Source organism: Aethalodelphis obliquidens, unplaced genomic scaffold, assembly GCF_003676395.1.
Source record: "Aethalodelphis obliquidens isolate GAN/ISIS:26980383/991018 unplaced genomic scaffold, ASM367639v1 scaffold3, whole genome shotgun sequence".
NCBI lineage: Eukaryota > Metazoa > Chordata > Mammalia > Artiodactyla > Delphinidae > Aethalodelphis > Aethalodelphis obliquidens.
In genome coordinates, this window is record NW_020837947.1 from 16,790,537 (window position 1) to 16,810,165 (window position 19,629).

Genomic DNA, 19,629 nt, shown 5'->3' on the forward strand with positions numbered 1-19,629 from the left:
GGCGCCCACCAGCTCTGCTTGGCATCAAGTTCTCCTCCTCCATCCTGGGTACAGGAAGGAGGCCTCAAAAAAAGTGAAAGGACTGAGCGCTTACAACTTTCAGTTACAAGTGAAACGCCACATGCTCTTATTAATGTGTTCAGTTAATGGAGGGAACCAAGCTCTGAACTGCTGGGCAAAGCTGCTGCTGGTGGTCGATTTTAAGACGCATGTGGCATCTCTCACTTGACAAGAAGACTGAAGTGGTGGTACCTCCCGTTGGCCGAGCCTCCTCCCCTCTTGTCTGACTCCTCCATTCCAGCCCATCAGTGTGGCATGTGTTCATTTTCTCAGGATTTAAACCTCAATGTTTTCTTGGGCGTTTTCTCACTCCCCATCACATCAGCTACTAGGAGCTGCTGCTTCTCCCTTCACTTGGCTTCTTGCATCCAGCCAACCCATTCCATTCCCACAAACACCAGCTTCTTTGCAGTCCTCCCCTCACAGACCTGGACCGCGCTGCACAGGAGAGTGGGAGGTGATGACGTCAAGCCAGGAGAATTGAGTTCCAGTCCGGCTCCCATTTTAGACCTCCGTTTTATTTTGTTTGTTTTTTCCAATGGCTATGAAAGAGAAATGGACCATTTGATTATCTTTAAGTTCCTTCTGGACTCTAAAACCCCAGGATGGAGCAGTGTCATGCCCATTCAAGCACTACTGTCCATTAAATCTTCTTGAAATCCTAATGCTATGTCCTTGCTATTTCAAGTGCTTCATGTAACATGAGCCTTAGAATCACCTGGAAGCTTGTTAGAAAGGCAGCCTTGGCCCCACCCCAGACCTCCTGAATCAAAATCTGCATTTTACCACGATCCCCAAGCCATCTGTTTGCTCGTGTCACTTTGAGAAGCACACTGCTTTGTACTCTGTGTCATTTCTCCGTTCCAAAATTTCCCCAAAATGTGGAATCACAATACCAACAGGATGAAGTCCACATTTCTGAAGGAGAGGCCATTTGACCGACAGGCGGATCACAAACTGGGTGCTGGGTCCAATGTCTTAGAGACCGGGTGCTGGGTCCAATGTCCCCTAAGTGCTTGCTGTCCTAGTAGTTTCACTTCTGTTTCCTTTCCACCCAAACCCTAGTCATCCTTCATCTACAAACCCACCTCCCATTAAACCTTCGCTGCCCAACTGTGCCTTAAATGCCATTCCTGAGGGTCTCCCTACATGTAGCTACTCTACTGCTCACTTATTTGCATCGTATTCCCTCAACTAGACTGTAAATGCCTTTTTTTTTTTTTTTTTTTTTTTTGCGGTACGCGGGCCTCTCACTGTTGTGGCCTCTCCCGTTGCGGAGCACAGGCTCCGGATGCACAGGCTCAGCGGCCATGGCTCACAGGCCCAGCCGCTCCGCGGCATGTGGGATCTTCCCAGACCGGGGCACAAACCCTGCGTCCCCTGCATCGGCAGGCGGACTCTAAACCACTGTGCCACTAGCGAAGCCCTGTAAATGCCTTCTTAACGGGAATTCATTGTACCCACATACAGACAGGCACACAGACACACAGACACACAGACACACACACACACACACACAGAGTCTCACAGTCGAACAAAAACTATTCAGCACTTATTATGGACCAAGCCCCATGTGAAGTGTTAAGGAGGTAGCAGTGAACAAGACAGGGGTCCCTCTCCTCATGGCTGTTACTTTCTGAACAAGAGAGGAGCCTGATGGCTATCTATTGGTTTTATTTGTTTAAACTGGATTACTCTGCCAGTAATTCTGACTCTTCCATTAATTTTTCATTCCAGTCCTACTGATTGGGACATGTATTTGCATGCTTTAAGATTTCTTTCGGGTTGCAGAGTTAGATCGGTAAGTAAAAGCAATTCAACAAATATTCTCAAAAAGATCTACAACTCAGACCTATAAGAACTTAAAAAGACCATGTTAAGGTATTGAATCACTTTTAGGGTAAAATCTGTAGTAGTCTGTGTGTTCTAAATTCGGTCCCACAGGTTGTCATATCTTATTTTACCTAAATCGTTCATAGGTGAAGCAGGAAACGTGAGTCATTTTTAGGCTCCTGTAAATAAGCTCACCGCCCAGCATATCAAATTTTTTCTAATGAGTGAAAGTGAATGGAAAACTACTCTCATCCCACCACATCAAAGAAGAAATGTTCCAAGGAAAAAGTTTTTTTTTTCCACAGTTGAATGCTATTATACTAACTGCAGCCTTAAAACCCAACTATAATGAACAGATCAGTGAATTTCTATAAGCATTGATAAGAAACCAAAAGTGGCAATTTCCACCTAGCCGTTACTGCTCTGTGGTAATTAAGTCTCCTTGCCGCATTAGTCCATGTTCTCTAAGCAACTGTTCCATATTTATTAGACCTCTCCACATTCCAAAAAATGACTTAAAATGCCTGATAAACCTTAAGTGCAATGTTGCCTGATAACGTTAAAAAACTAATGTAAATGATACAAAGGGGGAGAAGAATCAAGATTGTGTAGTAAAACTGGTCCATGAATTAGGTTAGTTCACAAAATTCAGGTTATGGATTCTACACTAAAGATAGACCACACGTTTGGGGCTAAGCTTCTAATGTTTAATGCAAAGGAGACATGATCGGTTAGATTGACATTATCCATCATGAGAATGAGAATTTCTCCTCTGGCTTCCGGCAGAGAGGACACTATATCACACTGACCAACGTCACAAGCCACGCCCCTGCAGAACTGTCCCACAAGTGCTTTAACTTCAGCAAAGCTGGAGGTAGGCCTGAGATCCCCTCGTGAAAACCAAGGGACCTCCCAAGGGGACATTCATGAAATGCACATCCTCCTATCTACTGGAAGTACCCAGGACAGGGGCAGAACTCAGTCTGGGAAGAAATCAGGGTGAGTTCTGCCATCTTGAAGCATGACTATGCTAAAACACAGGGGAGAGTCAGTGAATGTTAGACGAACTGGTTAAAATCAGGGATAATTTTAATCTAAGAGTGTCAAGCTTGGTACTCTCATGCCTCATTTCAAACAACAAGGCAGTACGATTCTTTAATTTCTAAACTGTCTTAGGAAATGATACACTAGATCTTTCAGGCTACAACTTTAACAGTGTTGAGTACACAGCACGCACCAAGCCATCTTGAAGACAGGTAGGAATAAGACCTAAACCGTTGCCTGATGACAGATCATTTCAATAAAATGCATCACGGTAGAAGAATGCACCTTTTACTACGAACGAAGTTAACACAAGTATGTCATGTCATATAAATGTAAATATTAAAGACACAGTGTCATGAAGACATTTTAATCACCCTTTGAAAAACGTTGTGAGAGAATTCCCTGGCGGTCCAGTGGTTAGGACTTGGTGCTTTCACTGCCGGGGCCTGGGGTCGATTCGACCCCTGGTTGGGGAACTAAGATCCCGCAAGCCGTGCGGTGCAGTCAAAAAAAAAAAAAAAAAGTTGTGTAATTCAATTTTTCATTTTACTAGCAGGACTTGGCTTATGAAGACCAACATACAAATGGCCCCTGCATTTCCCAGTGGTGGATATGCACAACATCCAGCCCCTCTGGATGGCCCATCCAGTCTCACTGTTGTGAGAACAATGTGCAGTGATCCACACTCACCAAGAGATACCCTGGGTACATCTAGTTGCTGACTGGGATCGATAAACCTGAGACAAAAGTCACAGAAAGCAACTAAACGGGGCCCACTTATTTTTAATTTCTCTCCGTGTCTCTTCATTTGCTCTTTCATCTAACCACTCCTTAATTTAAAAAATAGTTATTGGGCTTCCCTGGTGGCGCAGTGGTTGAGAGTCCGCCTGCCGATGCAGGGGATGCGGGTTCGTGCCCCGGTCCAGGAAGATCCCACATGCCGCAGAGCAGTTGGGCCCGTGAGCCATGGCCGCTGAGCCTGCGCGTCCGGAGCCTGTGCTCCACAACGGGAGAGGCCACAGCAGTGAGAGGCCCGTGTACCGCAAAAAAAAAAAAAAGTTATTGATCACACACCATACGCTAAGCACTGTTCTAGTCAAGAAGGATAAAACAGTGAAAAAAGACAGTTGCTGCCTTCATGGAGCTTACATTCTAGTGATTTCTAAAGTCACTCATGGGAATCATTTGCACTTAATGTCTAAATCACAGGCCCAGTATTCCTTCTGTTCTAGCACCAGGCATGATGTCTGGACAGCTGTGCTCAGCTTTGGATGCCAGATTTTCCAGATGATAATGAAAACCAGGAGAACCTTTGTTAGAAGGGTGTCTAGAAATGGAATCGTATGAATGAGATCAATTGGAGGACCTGGAGCTGTTTACTCAGAGAAGGGAAGGAGAATGCAAACATGGTAAGGGCTTCCAGGGAGAGAGGGCAGACAGCCGCCTTGTGCCTCTTCCCATCCAGCACAACAGTAACAGGCCGCTGCACACTGAGGCACTGAGGAGGGGTTGAGTGGGAAAACATTTATTACATGTTTAAATAATATATACTGATTATACCAGAGTATTAGTGAAAATGTTAAATTTTTCCTGCGGCATGCGGGATCTTAGTTCCCCAATCAGGGATGGAACCCGTGCCCCCTGCAGTGGAAGTACAGAGTCCTAACCACTGGACCGCTAGGAAAGCCCCATGAAAATATTAAATACTGAATTGATACAAAACTTCCAAGTAAAATCTTTTTAGTTTTTTAATAGAACTTTGAGCTTACTGAAAAATAACTTTAAAAAATTAAGTTATATGATTGAAACGACTGTAAGCTAAGTTAGGCCAAAACTTTTAGTGATGAGCTCTTACCACTCTTGTTGGTCGTTACTAACAAGGAATTTTATTCACACAACTAAGTCATCAAAATTGTTTTGTCCATTTCTATAACCACTGAAATACTTACGGCAATTTACATTGCAAGGATCTAACAGCACTTTGCCTAATGTCACAGTGAAACTGCGTATGAAAAGGTAACAGATTTCAAATCTAGTTAAAATTTTTCATATTAGGTATTACAAAATGACCAAGTTCTAATGTCCATCCTGAAACTAGCTCAGCCACACAGGGCCAGAGAGTCGCTGTGCCACCGCGTCTGACCACTGCACCTTGGCCTACATGCCTGAACCATGCCCCAAACTCCTTCAACAGCTCCAAGTCCCCGTGCCCATGATGTACAGGAGCAGAGCGCCGGGCAACCGGCTGACGAACTGCGTGCCACCCCTGAGCTTGCTGCCAGAGGAATCGCATATCGAGGTCCCTCCTTGGGACCATGCTCCAGTGAGCCCTAGAACAGAGGTTCCACACTTAGTGCCCTGCAATCCCCTGGAGGGCTTGTTCGACACTATTGCTGGGCCCCTCTCCAGAATTACAGATTCAGTCCATCTGGGAGGAGCCCTCTAATTTGCATTTCTACCAAGTTCCAGGTGATGCGCACACTGCTGGCTGGGGAGCTATACTTCGAGAACTGCTGCCCCAGACAAGGCTGCTCAGGGCTGACTCTAATGTTGGATTCAGTGGCCTGGAGGTTGAAGGCATCAATATACCCTGAGACATACCTAAACTCCAGCCTGGTCTTCACTGCTCTAGAAGGGGATGACCAAGACTAACGATTGTTGATTTTATTTTATTTATTTATTTTTATTTTTTGGCCACACCATGAAGCTTGTGACATCTTAGTTCCCCGACCAGGGATTGAATCCGGGCCCTCGGCAGTGAAAGTAAGGGAATTCCCAAGATTGATGATTTTAAAGTAAAAGGAAAGAGGTAGGCTCAACATTATTTAAAATAAAAAAAAAAAGGCAGGTAAAGCCAGGTGTCTGATAATAGAATGAATTATTTACAACATGTAGAATACATATAACTGGAGGGTTTGAGCATTACCATGGGGCTGTCTACTGACTGGGAGGGACTGTTTTTCAGAAACTGATCCAGACCTCTGTCGACTACAGTGATTGTGCTAGAGTGTAATCGCTGGAAATTAAATAAGCCTTTGTGGGAAAATTTACTTTTTACATTACACTTTTACAGGAAAACGAACAAGTCCTAACCCAGTGACTCGCGTGTTTCAGAATGAATAGTCTTCAGAAGTTGGTGACAGTCTATAACTGAACAAAACTCATGTATTCATTTATTCAACCCATATTTCCTAAGTGTCACCTCTGTACCTAGTTGACATGCTGGGTACTGGAAGTATAAAGAATAGTCACTGAACTTCAGGAGCTCATGATCAAGTAAGATGAACATAACTGAGAATATAAAAACCCCAAAGCGTTCATATCATCACATAAATAACATCTGCTCTGATTAGTAAGCAGACTGGGTGTCTGAATATGGGTTTTACAAAATTATGTAGCTTCACCAAACTGGAGATGCCAAATTTAAATGAATCCTCTAAGATACTGACTCACATTTTGTCATGATTTAGAGCATTATTATTGTTGTCTTTGCAGCTATAAAAATCAAACGCTGGGCTTCCCTGGTGGCACAGTGGTTGAGAATCTGCCTGCTAATGCAGGGGACACGGGTTCGAGCCCTGGTCTGGGAAGAACCCACATGCCGCGGAGCAACTAGGCCCGTGAGCCACAACTACTGAGCCTGCGCGTCTGGAGCCTGTGCTCCGCAACAAGAGAGGCCGTGACAGTGAAGAGCCCCGTGCACCTCGATGAAGAGTGGCCCCCACTTGCAGCAACTAGAGAAAGCCCTCGCACAGAAATGAAGACCCAACACAGCCAAAAATAAATATAAATAAATAAAAGATTGCTATTAAAAAAAAATCAAACACTATCATAACATTTAACCATTGTTCTTTCTCAGACTTTGAATCATATTTTCAAACCATCTTTAAAAGTTTTTTAACCACCTTTTAAAAATTCATTTATTTATTATTTTTTAAAATTTATTTGGCTGTGCCGGTGTCTTAGTTGCGGCATGCAGGATCTTAGTTGCCACGTGCAGGATCTTCAGCTGTGACGTGCCGGATCCTTTAGTCGCATAATGCGGGATCTTTAGTTGTGGTATGCGAGATCTTTTTTTTAGTTGTGGCATGTGGGACCTAGTTCCCCGACCAGGGATCGAACCCGGGTCCCCTGCATTGGGAGCGTGGAGTCTTAGCCACTGAACCACCAGGGAAGTCCCAAAAGTTTTTTTAAACATCTTAAAAAGCCTCAGAATCAATGACAATCAATGACAATACAGTGTATTCTGAAATCATCAGCCACGAAGTTTTACTTCTAAAAGAAATGGACTTTTGAGTTAATATCAATGATGTAAAACATTTAAAAACACATTGGGATTGACATATATACACTACTATGTATAAAACAGATTCCTAATAAGAACCTGCTGTATAAAAAATAAATTAAATTAAATTTAAAAAAACACATGCATAGATGTCATAGTATTTGATTAAGAAGAGTAAGAATAAAATAAAAATTGGAATCTCAGAAAGTTGAGACAACTGCCAATTTTCAGCCCAGGGCAAACTTTTTACTGCTGTATTATGAATGCTTGAAAAATCCGATTTATAATGGAAACACAGGCAGACCAAGCCCCAATGTAATATACATAAATGATATGTTTCTGTTCTTGTCCAGTGATTTTCCTCCTTTCTAAGCATTAATCTTTGAATGCCTCACTCTATATATTATTGAACTTAGTTCAAAAGCAAATGAAATCTAAAACACCCATTTACTGAATGGCTAAAGTGCCATGTTGAAATTACTGTGATTTATCTGTTTCTTTAACGGTTACTGTAGCAAACGTACTTCATTGTTCAAAATTATTACCTGGTGGCACAGTTTACTCTGGTTTAAGCATAAATCTATCCCCCCGTTCAGAACAGCAGCTGTTTGTTAAGCTCTCATTCCTGGTTCACTCATCCACAACCACGAGCCTCGACTTTTTATAACCCGAAAGTGTATCTACACGTACACTGAGGTACATAGAGATGGCACGCATTTTTTGGAAACCAATTAAATTCACGTGCACCACGACTACTACATTGGGGGAGGGGCAAGGTAGAGTACCATTTGCCCAGTACTGAGTTCGATCCCTGTGCTCACATGCTTACTCGTACCTGCATGACCGGCAGCTCAGGCACTAAACGCAGCCCCGTCTGTAGAACTATTATATTTCTTGGACATTACCGCTTGCAGGTACTACAGTCACAGCAACTTAGCTGTTGCTGCTGTGGTTATGGAGAGAGATTCTGGTTTAACATCCACACCAAGAGGAGGGCCTCCTCCTCATTTCCCGTCACGTGATTTGGTTGCTGGAAAAGTTGGGAAAACCGTGTATTCTCCACCTCGGGAAAATTTTGCTACATACATGATAATAGACTAAATGGCTCAATATATAAAGGGTGCTGATAAATAAGAAAAACAATACTTTAGACAGAAAAACAGGCAAACGACTTTAAAACATGGGCCACAGAAATAAAGATATTAAAAAACGTGTGTTCTTAGAAATAATCAAAGAATTATGATTGAAAACTCTGAGAATACTTTTCACCAGTCAAACTGGTAAAGTTTTCTTTATCCTGATAATGTTAAATACTGGGAAGTATGACATTTTAAAAAGGAGCACAGATATGTTGTTAATAATAAAAGTGCAAACTATACAATATTTCAAGATGGTAATTTTTTTTTTTTTTTTTGCGGTACGCGGGCCTTTCACTGCTGTGGCCTCTCCCATGGCGGAGCACAGGCTCCGGACGCGCAGGCTCAGCGGCCATGGCTCACGGGCCCAGCCGCTCCGCAGCATGTGGGATCTTCCCGGACCGGGGCAGGAACCCGTGTCCCCTGCATCGGCAGGCGGACTCGCAACCACTGCGCCAGCAGGGAAGCCCCAAGATGGTAATTTAACAGTGTTTGTGGAGTCTTTAAAATGTTCCTACTTTTCAACCTGCTAAACTCATATCTAATAATCTACCCTAGTGAAGATGTACATTTAAAGATATTCATTGGGAATTTCCTGGCAGTCCAGTGGTTAGGGCTCCGTACTTCCACTACAGGGGGCAGGGGTTCGATCCCTGGTCAGGGAACTAAGATCCCGCAAGCTGTGCGACCAATTAAAAAAAAAAGAAAAAGATATTCATGGTTACTTATTTTTATAATAACAGAAAGCACTTAAATAGCTTGAATTGAGGGATACTTAAATAAACTATGGTCCATTCACAAGATAAAAAGGTATATAACCATTAAGAATCACAACACCGGAGAATATTTAACAAGGGAAAAGTTTTCCTTATAGAAGGTTAAGGAATGTAAGCAAGTGCACAGTATGACAGCTTGATCCCAATGTGTATTCGGGTAAATGGGTGGATATATACATGTAAAGTCCACTGGGGCAGGCAATTCTGTATGTTTTGTTCACTGTTGTATCCCCAGAACCCAGCGGTGTCTGGCAATTCAAAAAGTAGGTACTCACTATTTGTTGAACAAATATATATATACATACACAGACAACAGTCTGGGAGGAAATAAGCCAACATGTGGTTAAATCTGAGATGGGGGTAGGGATTAGAGGTTTAAACATAATTAGTTTGTTTTTTAGGCTTTTCTGTATTTTCTTATTTTTCTATACTGTGTATATACAGTATAGAAAACCAGAAAGCAAGACAAAAATGTTTCTATTTAAAATGTATTTTTCCTTATATTATTCCTTCTAGACCTACAGTCAGATTTGGTTCAAAATTTACACATATCCACGGTACACTATCAAGATTCCATACCATAACTGGGACTTAGAATACCCAAGGCATAGAAGATGTACGTTAATTTTTTAAAATCTCACATGATGACTGGTTCCTTTTCTACAAATAGATCTTTGTGTGGAACACTTGTCAGTTAAAGATACATTATTCGACATACAAACACACACTTCATAGTACCTTATGTTTTTAAACTGCATTATAATATTGAAGATTCTGAAACATCAATAATTTGGAATTTTCCTCACAGGAAGTTTGCTCTACTTTCCCTTTCTCTTAAACTGCCTTGTCAAATTCTCCTTTTTCCCACAGCATGGAAAGATAAAATTAGAAGTATTTCCTTGTTGTCTCTAAACTAACCTCAATCACCATAAATATCACCGGGGTGTTATGAGAAAACGGTTATTTCATATAAGATTATGCATACAATATGCACAGAGAATTTGCATGTATACAAACAGTGAGCCAATTTGCCCCTGGCAAGTAGCAGTTTTTCCTTACGAAAGCAAACAAACAAAAGCCACAGAAGAGAACAAACAGGAAACACATTTGGACCTGATCTCCAAGGGCAGAAAACAGATGGACAGCCCTTCCCTAGCCTCTGTAGCAGGACAGACAAAAGTGCAAACCCAATGACCAGTGTGCCTGGGACACCGGCTAGGAGATCTGGCTGTGTCCCTGAATACGACATGTCCCTCCCAAAGGCTGAAATGAACCTAGAGATATGATTGTGACTTGGAGAATCAAGAGAATAAAAGAGTCTTGCATGGTACAGTCAGGTCTGTCAAAAAAAAAAAAAAGATGTAATCCATGTAGCGATAGAGTATCACTTTGAAATCACCCAAATTTTTCCTTTCTATCAAGCCAATGTACACAAACTCAAAGCACTAACATGACTTTTTCATTCATTCCATAAACTTCAACATGAAGGGAACCCACGGATCAGAGTGCTCACCTTTACCACAAAACCCTAAGCTAGGAGAAACGGACAGCATCCTAGTATAAATTTTAAATGTAAAACATATAGATCTTGAAAGTTGCTATGAAGAGTCTCTTTGAAATATTCCAAATTTTAATCGCCAGACACGTTCCCTTAACAACTCATGAAAATGCTAATCACACTAAAGAGAAAATGATCTTTGGAAATGGAGGATTCTTCAGTTCTTTGCCATATAGTATTCACAGAGCAGTAAGTAACCCCCTCAAATCTTACCAAAGACATTTTAATGTTGGGATGAGCAATGCAGCACAGGAGAATGACTAAACAGGCAAGAGATGGAAAGGCGGGGATAACTGTCAGGCAAGATTCAACGCTGGGGAAAAGACTGGTGGCGTCAAAACTGTCGAGGCCTTTAAAGTCGTGATTTGAAGTCTGGAAGTTAATGAATATTTTGGACAGACTTTCAGGAAAATTAAAGACGTTACCCTCTCCGTGGGCCTTCCCCTATCCCCTATGACTGTCAGGTGCTCCCATCACACCGTTTAACCACATTAACACTGCAACTGTCTCTATTCGTCTACGAGGATTTCACGGAAGGTTTCTGGGCTGAGGCTGCTCACCATTAACCATCCCGAGAGACCACAGCACAGAAAGCCTAGTGCCTTTTACACTATCAACTGAATTAAAATTTCTATTATGTTTTTAATCCCTAGGTATTGACATTGTATAATTTGATCCACAAGCATGAGACAGACAGTATGCTGAGAAATAAAGACAAGACAATGACAGAAACATGTTCAAGGAAGGACAGAAACCTTGTTAAGCTCTCTATATCATCCACGACATGGGTCAACGGTGTTGTTAGGGACCACACAGACTGCCATTTGTCCTTGCTTAACGTGAGTAGGCAACCAGGGGAAAAATTGGAGACGTTTAGGGACACATAAAAACAAATAATTATTTTCTTGAAAATCCTCTCTTAAATATTCAAATGGTACCCATTGTAAAAATTGAACTGATGGATTCAGTTATCCACACAAAGGTACTAGCAAGTAACCAAAGAAACAGCAGCAACGAACTCCTTGGGGTTACCTGGTATAGCTCTAAACACCAAATAATTACCAAGTGCTCATCAAGGCTTGTTCTGCACTGCATCCCACTTCCCCACCTGCTGGCTGTCACTGGATCTCCACCTATAAGTTGCAGGCCTGTCCCAGGGCCAGTTCTGTCTTGAGGAGCAGGTACTCCCACGGTACTTTCTGATTCATCATCATCATCAGTGTAGTCATCACCGACATAATTACCATCATCACCACTGTCACCATCATCATCACCCTCATCTTCTTCACTTCACTGCCATCACCACCAATGCTGATTAAGCACTCACCTGGGGCCACGCACCATTCTAGGCACTTTCCATATGTTATTTCATTTAATCGTCTGGAATACCTCATGAGGTAGCAAATTTTACTTTTCCGTTTTACCAACTAGGAGACTGAGGCCCAGAGAGATTACAGACCATGTGCTAGAAGTCTACTGTCCCTGTTCTCCTCCCCCGCTCTTTAGCCTGTACCCAAGTGTTTTGCTTTGTTGTTTTCTTCCTTCTAAGGCTTTGTTCTGATAACTGCCAATAACCGTGGTCTTCTCCCAAGACAGGGGTTCTGCCCCATCCTTGGTCAGCCTGATGACTCAGTCCCTGCCACCTTCTCATAGGCTTAATGACGGACAGGCATCCATTAGGAGCTGCTCTCAGTTTCCTGGTGCTGCCCCTACCCAACTCCTCTGTCCATAGGACCCCATCACCTGCTGCTTACTCAGACCTGAACCTCCTGCTGGAGACCTGAGCCCTCCAGTAAGTAGATCCCTGACACAAGGCCACCACAGTGGGTAGGTCTATACCCAAGATCTGGTCTCTTTGGCTTGTTTCTGATCCTGCCAACAATCATTGGCCTTGTTGGCAAAACTCTGAAGTTGCTAAGGGTGGTAATGAATCTCACATAATAATTAACTACGTCCCAGGGAAGATCTTGGGTTCTCTAACTATTTCAATTGTACTCCAACGAAGACTCATTCGCTCTTGAGACAGCACAACCTCAAGACACAAAGACAGTGTTCCGAGCTGGTGCTGGACGTGCAGCAGTTCCCTTCTCCTGCAAGACACTGTGGAGCCTGCCACCTGTCAGAGAGTGTGCAGTTTAATTAGGTAACACTTGTGAAGGGTTTTGCAATGTGTAGCACACATGCTGTCCCGGGAGCTCACACATGGCATTCCACATCGCAAAATTCAAGAGCTATTTTTAAAGTCTCTCTACCAGTTGAACAGAACCTAGAGTATGTCCTTTGCAGACTGTTGTTAACCCAACACTCTTTCACTGGAATACCTTGAGAAGAGCGCACAGCTGGTGGGGATTATTGAACAGGATACAAAGGACACTTAAAAAAAACTATTTACAAGCAATGTCTAGTTTTCAGAGAAACCTCAAAGAGCTTGCTTTGTTTCATCCAGTCCTTTGAAAACAAGCAATTCCAATGGGGAAAGAGGGAACTTATTGCATTATGTCTGTCTAGATGTCATTTCCAGGTAGGAGGGTGAGTCATGGCGGGGGCCCGCTGAGGGGACTGAGAAGGCTTCCGGGATGGCCTGGAACCTGTAAACACTAAGGCCAGCATCTCTGAGGCTCTGGCTAGACTTACTTGGTCAGTTAAGCCAAGCGCTTGACGGCTGGAGGTTTAAGTGAGGGATCACCTCTACCTCTTCAGACTGTAATTACAGAAAGCTTCTCTGGCTTCAGGAAAACTATTTTTTTGTAGTATCTTTGTCTGCTTTTGGTATCAGGGTGATGGTGGCCTCGTAGAATGAGATTGGGAGTGTTCCTTCCTCTGCAATTTTTTGGAAGAGTTTGAGAAGGATGGGTGTTAGCTCTTCTCTAAATGTTTGAAAGAAATCACCAGTGAAGCCATTTGGTTGTGGACTTTTGTTTACTGGATTTTTTTTTTTTTTTTTTTGCAGTACGTGGGCCTCTCACTGCTGTGGACTCTCCCGTTGCGGAACACAGGCTCCGGACGCGCAGGCTCAGCGGCCATGTCTCACAGGCCCAGCCGCTCCGCGGCACGTGGGATCTTCCCGGACCGGGGCACGAACCCGTGTCCCCTGCAATGGCAGGCGGACTCTCAACCACTGCGCCACCAGGGAAGCCCCTGTTGGAAGATTTTTAATCACAGTTTCATTATTTGTGATTGGCCTGTTCATAGTTTCTATTTCTTCCTGGTTCAGTCTTGGAAGGTTGTACCTTTCTAAGAATTTATCCATTTCTTCCAGGTTGTCCATTTTATTGGCATAGAGCTGCTTGTAGCAGTCTCTTACGATGCTTTGTATTTCTGCGGTATCTGTTATAACTTCTCCTTTTTCATTTCTACTTTCATTAATTTGAGTCCTCTCCCTCTTTTTCTTCGTGAGTCTGCCTAAAGGTTTATCACTTTTGTTTATCTTCTCAAAGAAAGAGCTTTTAGTTTTCTTGATCTTTGCTATTGTTTTCTTTGTTTCTATTTCATTTATTTCTGCTCTGATCTTTATGATTTTTCCTTCTACTAACTTTGGATTTTGTTTGTTCTTCTTTCTCTAGTTCCTTTAGGTGTAAGGTTAGATTGTTTATTTGAGATTTTGCCTGTTTCTTGAGCTAGGATTGTATCGCTATAAACCTCCCTCTTAAAACTGCTTTTGCTGCATCCCACAGATTTTAGATCACCGTGTTTTCATTGTCATTTGTCTCTAGGTATTTTTTGATTTCCTGTTTGATTTCTTCAGTGATCTCTTGGTTATTTAGTAACAAATTGTTTAGCCTCCATGTGTTTGTGTTTTTTACATGTTTTTTCCCTGTAATTGGTTTCTAATCTCATAGAGTTGCAGTCAGAAAAGATGCTTGATGTGATTTCAATTTTCTTAAATTTACCAAGGCTTGATTTGTGACCCAGGATGTGATCTATCCTGGAGAATGTTCTGTGTGCACTTGAAAGTGTAATCTGCTGTTTTTGAATGTCCTATAAATATCAATTAAATCTATCTGGTCTATTGTGTCATTTAAAGCTTGTGTTTCCTTATTAATTTTCTGTCCAGATGATGTCCATTGGTTTAACTGAGGTGTTAAAGTCCCCCACTATTATTGTGTTTTTGTCGAATCCCTCTTTTATAGCTGTTAGCATTTGCCTTATGTATTGAGGTGCTCCTGTGTTGGGTGCATAAACATTTACAATTGTTATATCTTCTTCTTGGATTGATCCCTTGATCATTATGTAGTATCCTTCTTTGTCTCTTATAATTGTCTTTATTTTAAAGTCTATTTTGTCTGATATGAAAATTGCTACTCCAGCTTTCTTTTGATTTCCATTTGCATAGAATATCTTTTTCCATCCCCTCACTTTCAGTCTGTATGTGTCCCTAGGTCTGAAGTGGGTCTCTTGTAGACAGCATATATATGGGTCTTGTTTTTGTATCCATTCAGTGAGCCTGTGTCTTTTGGTTGGAGCATTTAATCCATTCACATTTAAGGTAATTATCGATATGTATGTTCCTATTACCATTTTCTTAATTGTTTTGGGTTTGTTTTCGTAGGTCCTTCTCTTCTCTTGTGTTTCCCACTTAGAGAAGTTCCTTTAGCAATCGTTGTGGAGCTGGTTTGGTGGTGCTGAATTCTCATAGCTTTTGCTTGTCTGTGAAGCTTTTGATTTCTCTGTCGAATCTGAATGAGATCCTTGCCGGGTAGAGTAATCTTGGATGTAGGTTCTTCCCTTTCATCACTTTAAAGATATCATGCCATTCCCTCTGGCTTGTAGAGTTTCTGCTGAGAAATCAGCTCTTAACCTTATGGGAGTTCTCTTGTATGTTATTTGTTGTTTTTCCCTTGTTGCTTTCATTAATTTTTCTTTGTCTTTAATTTTTGTCAATTTGATTGCTATGTGTCTCGGTGTGTTTCTCCTTGGGTTTATCCTGCCTGGGACTCTCTGCGCTTCCTATTTCCTTTCCCATGTTAGGGAATTTTTCGGCTATAATCTCTTCAAATATTTTCTTGGGTCCTTTCTCTCTCTCGTCTCCTTCTGGGACCCCTATAATGCAAATGTTGGTTCGTGTAATGCTGTCCCAGAGGTCTCTTAGGCGGTCTTCATTTCTTTTCATTCTTTTTTCTTTATTCTGTTCTGTAGCAGTGGACTCCACCATTCTGTCTTCCAGGTCACTTATCCGTTCTTCTGCCTCAGTTATTCTGCTATTGATTCCTTCTAGTGTATTTTTCATTTCAGTTATTGTACTGTTCATCTCTGTTTGTTCTTTAATTCTTCTAGGTGTTTGTTCTTTAATTCTTCTAGGGCTTTGTTAAACATTTCTTCCATCTTCTCGATCTTTGCCTCCATCTTTTTCTGAGGTCCTGGATCATCTTCACTATCATTATTCCGAATTCTTTTTCTGGAAGGTTGCCTATCTCCGCTGCACTTAGTTGTTTTTCTGGGGTTTTATCTTGTTCCTTCATCTTGTACATAGTCCTCTGCCTTTTCATCTTGTCTATCTTTCTGTGAATGTGGTTTTTGTTCCACAGGCTGCGGGATTGTAGTTCCTCTTGCTTCTGCTGTCTGCCCTCTGGTGGATTAGGCTATCTAAGAGGCTTGTGCAAGCTTCCTGATGGGAGGGACTGGTGGTGGGTAGAGCTGGGTGTTGCTCAGTTGGGCAGAGCTCAGTAAAACTTTAATCTGCTTGTCTGCTGATGGGTGGGGCTGAGTTTCCTCCCTGTTGGTTGTTTGGCCTGAGGCGACCCAGCACTGGATCCTACAGGCTCTTTGATGGGGCTAATGGCAGACTCTCGGAGGGTTCACGCCAAGGAGTACTTCCCAGAACTTCTGCTGCCAGTGTCCTTGTCCACACAGTGAGCCACAGCCACACCCCACCTCTGCAGGAGGTCTGGTTCAGTCTCCCCTGGGGTCACTGCTCCTTCCCCTGGGTCCTGATGCGCACACTACTTTGTGTGTGCCCTCCAAGAGTGGAGTCTCTGTTTCCCCCAGTCCTGTCAAAGTCCTGCAATCAAATCCCGCTAGACTTCAATGTCTGATTCTCTGGGAATTCCTCCTCTCATTGCCGGACCCCCAGGTTGGGAAGCCTGACGTGTGGCTCAGAACCTTCACTCCAGTGGGTTGACTTCTGCAGTATCATTTTTCTCCAGTTTATGAGTCACCCCACCAGCGGTTATGGGATTTGATTTTATTGTGACTGTGCCCCTCCTACTGTCTCACTGTGGCTTCTCCTTTGTCTTTGGATGTGGGGTATCTTTTTTTGGTGAGTTCCAGTGTCTTCCTGTCAATGATTGTTCAGCAGTTAGTTGTGATTCTGGTGCCCTCCTCCTATCATTTTCTTTAGCTGCAATGCAGCAGAGACTCAGAAGCAGAAACCACTGTGGGAACCAGCGCTGGGAGGAAAACTGGAACTCCAGGAGCTTGACCAGATTCCTGTAGTAAACACTGGAGAGAAATCTTCTTGTGCTTCCCGCAGGGAGAGGGGAAAAGGAACCATCTTGAAATACACCAGAGCACTCTTTCTCTTCAGGAAAACTAAAAAGTTTATTTTTAATGAATGAGGGCAGGTCCCTCATCCCCTCTTTAAGAATGCCTCCTTCTGCCAATGAGAATCCTGTGATTGAGTGGGTAGGTTTAATGGATTGCCTTTGGCTAACAGTTTTGTGGGTAGTTCCCCCAAATCGTTGTAGTCCTCAAATGACAGCCACTAGGGTTCGCTTACTTTCCCCCGGGCTTTCCCTTCTATGTTTTTTTAAAATAAATTTATCTATTTTATTTTTGGCTGCATTGGGGCTTTGTTGCTGCACGCAGGCTTTCTCCAGTTGCAGTGAGTTGGGGCTACTCTTCGTTGTGGTGCGTGGGCTGCTCATTGCGGTGGCTTCTCTTGTTGTGCAGCATGGGCTCTAGGCGCACGGGCTTCAGTAGTTGTGGCACGCGGGCTTAGTAGTTGTGGCTCACAGGCTCTAAAGCACAGGCTCAGTAGTTGTGGCGTATGGGCTTAGCTGCTCCACGGTATGTGGGATCTTCCCGGACCGGGGCTGGAACCCGTGTCCCCTGCATTGGCAGGCGGATTCTTAACCACTGTGCCACCAGGGAAGTCCTCCTTTCTGTGATTAACTGACCATAGTGACAGCTCTCTGGTGACCTGTGTCCTGCTGGCTCTCAGGCGATTGTCACCAATTTTTAAGTTGCTGAAGTTTGCAGGGGCAGGGGCTGGCATGTTCTCATACCCATTCACAGGAGTTCCTGGTGGTCCAGTGGTTAGGACTCCCTGCTTTCACTGCCGGGGGCCTGGGTTCGATCCCTGGTTGGAGAACTAAGATCCCGCAAACCTCGTGGTGCAGCCACCCCCAACAACAACAAAAATCCATTCACGTCTCACGCTTATCTTTCCGGATTCTAAGCTCTGACGCAACAATGCTGATCGCACCAAGTGACAGTCAAACCTGAACAGTGATCCATCTTTGATTTTTTTTTTTTTAAGAAAACTACCCTGTGGTATATTTCCTGCAAAGTTAATAGTTTTCTTCAAGTGTTGCTTTATCAATCTTGTTTTCTCCCCGACACGTGTGACATAAGAAGGGCGCCTTTTAGAGAAAGCCCTGGGTCAAAGCTATCAAACGTCAGAAAAGTGATATTCTTCCCTGGTGCTTCCTATTTAATAGACGGAAGCAGCACAATATATGAAAATCAGTACCCAGGCCCCTTCATAGTAACCAGAATTTCCTAGGCATACACATGATCATCATAGACTAATATCAACATGTAAATTGTGCAGATGACACACGGGCACCAATAGGACTAAGTGATTTCCTCCCCCAAATTAAAAATATTCAACACCAGTTTCTAAATTCATTTGCTAATGGAAGCCCCTACCCATTTGTCACGAAAAAAATATGAAAACATTCTGCGGTGTCGGATGTCAGTGATGTTGGCTCACACGGAGCACGGCCAGGCAGTATGCTTGGCACCTTACAAAGAGTGAGAAATGTATTCATTCTTCCTGGACCCTACAGAACATAGTAAGTGCCACAGGGGCAGACACGTCACACATTTTCTTCATTGCTGCAGCCCCAGTACCTGGCACGTAACAGGTGCTGAATAAATATTTGGTGAATAAATTAAAAGAAAAAAGTTCTCCATAGTTCTCACTGAAGCCTTCAAAGGTTGAGATTATGTTTATCTCTTTTTTACAGAAGGAAGAACTGAGGCTCCGAGACATTAAGTAACTTGCTCCCAGTCACACGGCTAGTAAGTGGTAAAACCAGGATTTCCCCTCCCCTCTGCCTGCCCTCCTACACTCAAGCTGAACCACTCTGCTCTGTTGCCTAACAGTCTCCTAAAGTCAGTTACCTACTAAAACCATTTGCATCCAACAAAATGTCCACATGGATACACAGCTGACCCTTGAACATCGTGGGGATTAATCTGCATATAATTTAGAGTCCGTATCTGAGGCTCCTCCCCATGCACGGATTCAACAAACCACGGACAATGAAGTACTGTAGCATTTACCATAGAAGAATCTGCATATAAATGGACCCTTGCAGTTCAAATCCCTGTTGTTCAAGGGTCAACTGTACAGGCAGGAACACTCCAGAAATTCTTCCCGAGCTCTGCTTTCTGACTGTGCCTTATGACCTAACACTTAGCATGTTTGGAGGCTCAAAGCTAATTATCTGGGTGCTTCCTCTATTTCTTTATGTAATTACCTTTCTTTTTAGCAAATATTATACAGACAAAAGTAGAAACACAAACCTTTTGGGATGACTTTCGCCTGCTGTAAATACGAATGATGTGCCCTTGGAAAAAAGGAGGATCAGAAAGCCACCCAAACTTTAAATATTTTTCATTCTCCAAACAGGGAAAGTCACACTTCTTCCACTGTTTTTACACAGACTTCATAAAAAGGAGGAGCAGTTCCCCCACATATTTATTCTTCCT

The 19,629-nt window shown here is 42.9% G+C and overlaps 1 protein-coding gene across 5 annotated transcripts in view; it reads right to left on the reverse strand.

Moving 5' to 3' along the window:
* The window catches only part of SASH1 (SAM and SH3 domain containing 1), a 326,913-nt gene that overhangs the window by 111,056 nt on the left and 196,228 nt on the right, over positions 1 to 19,629 (reverse strand). The gene's annotated exons all lie outside the window — the stretch shown is intronic.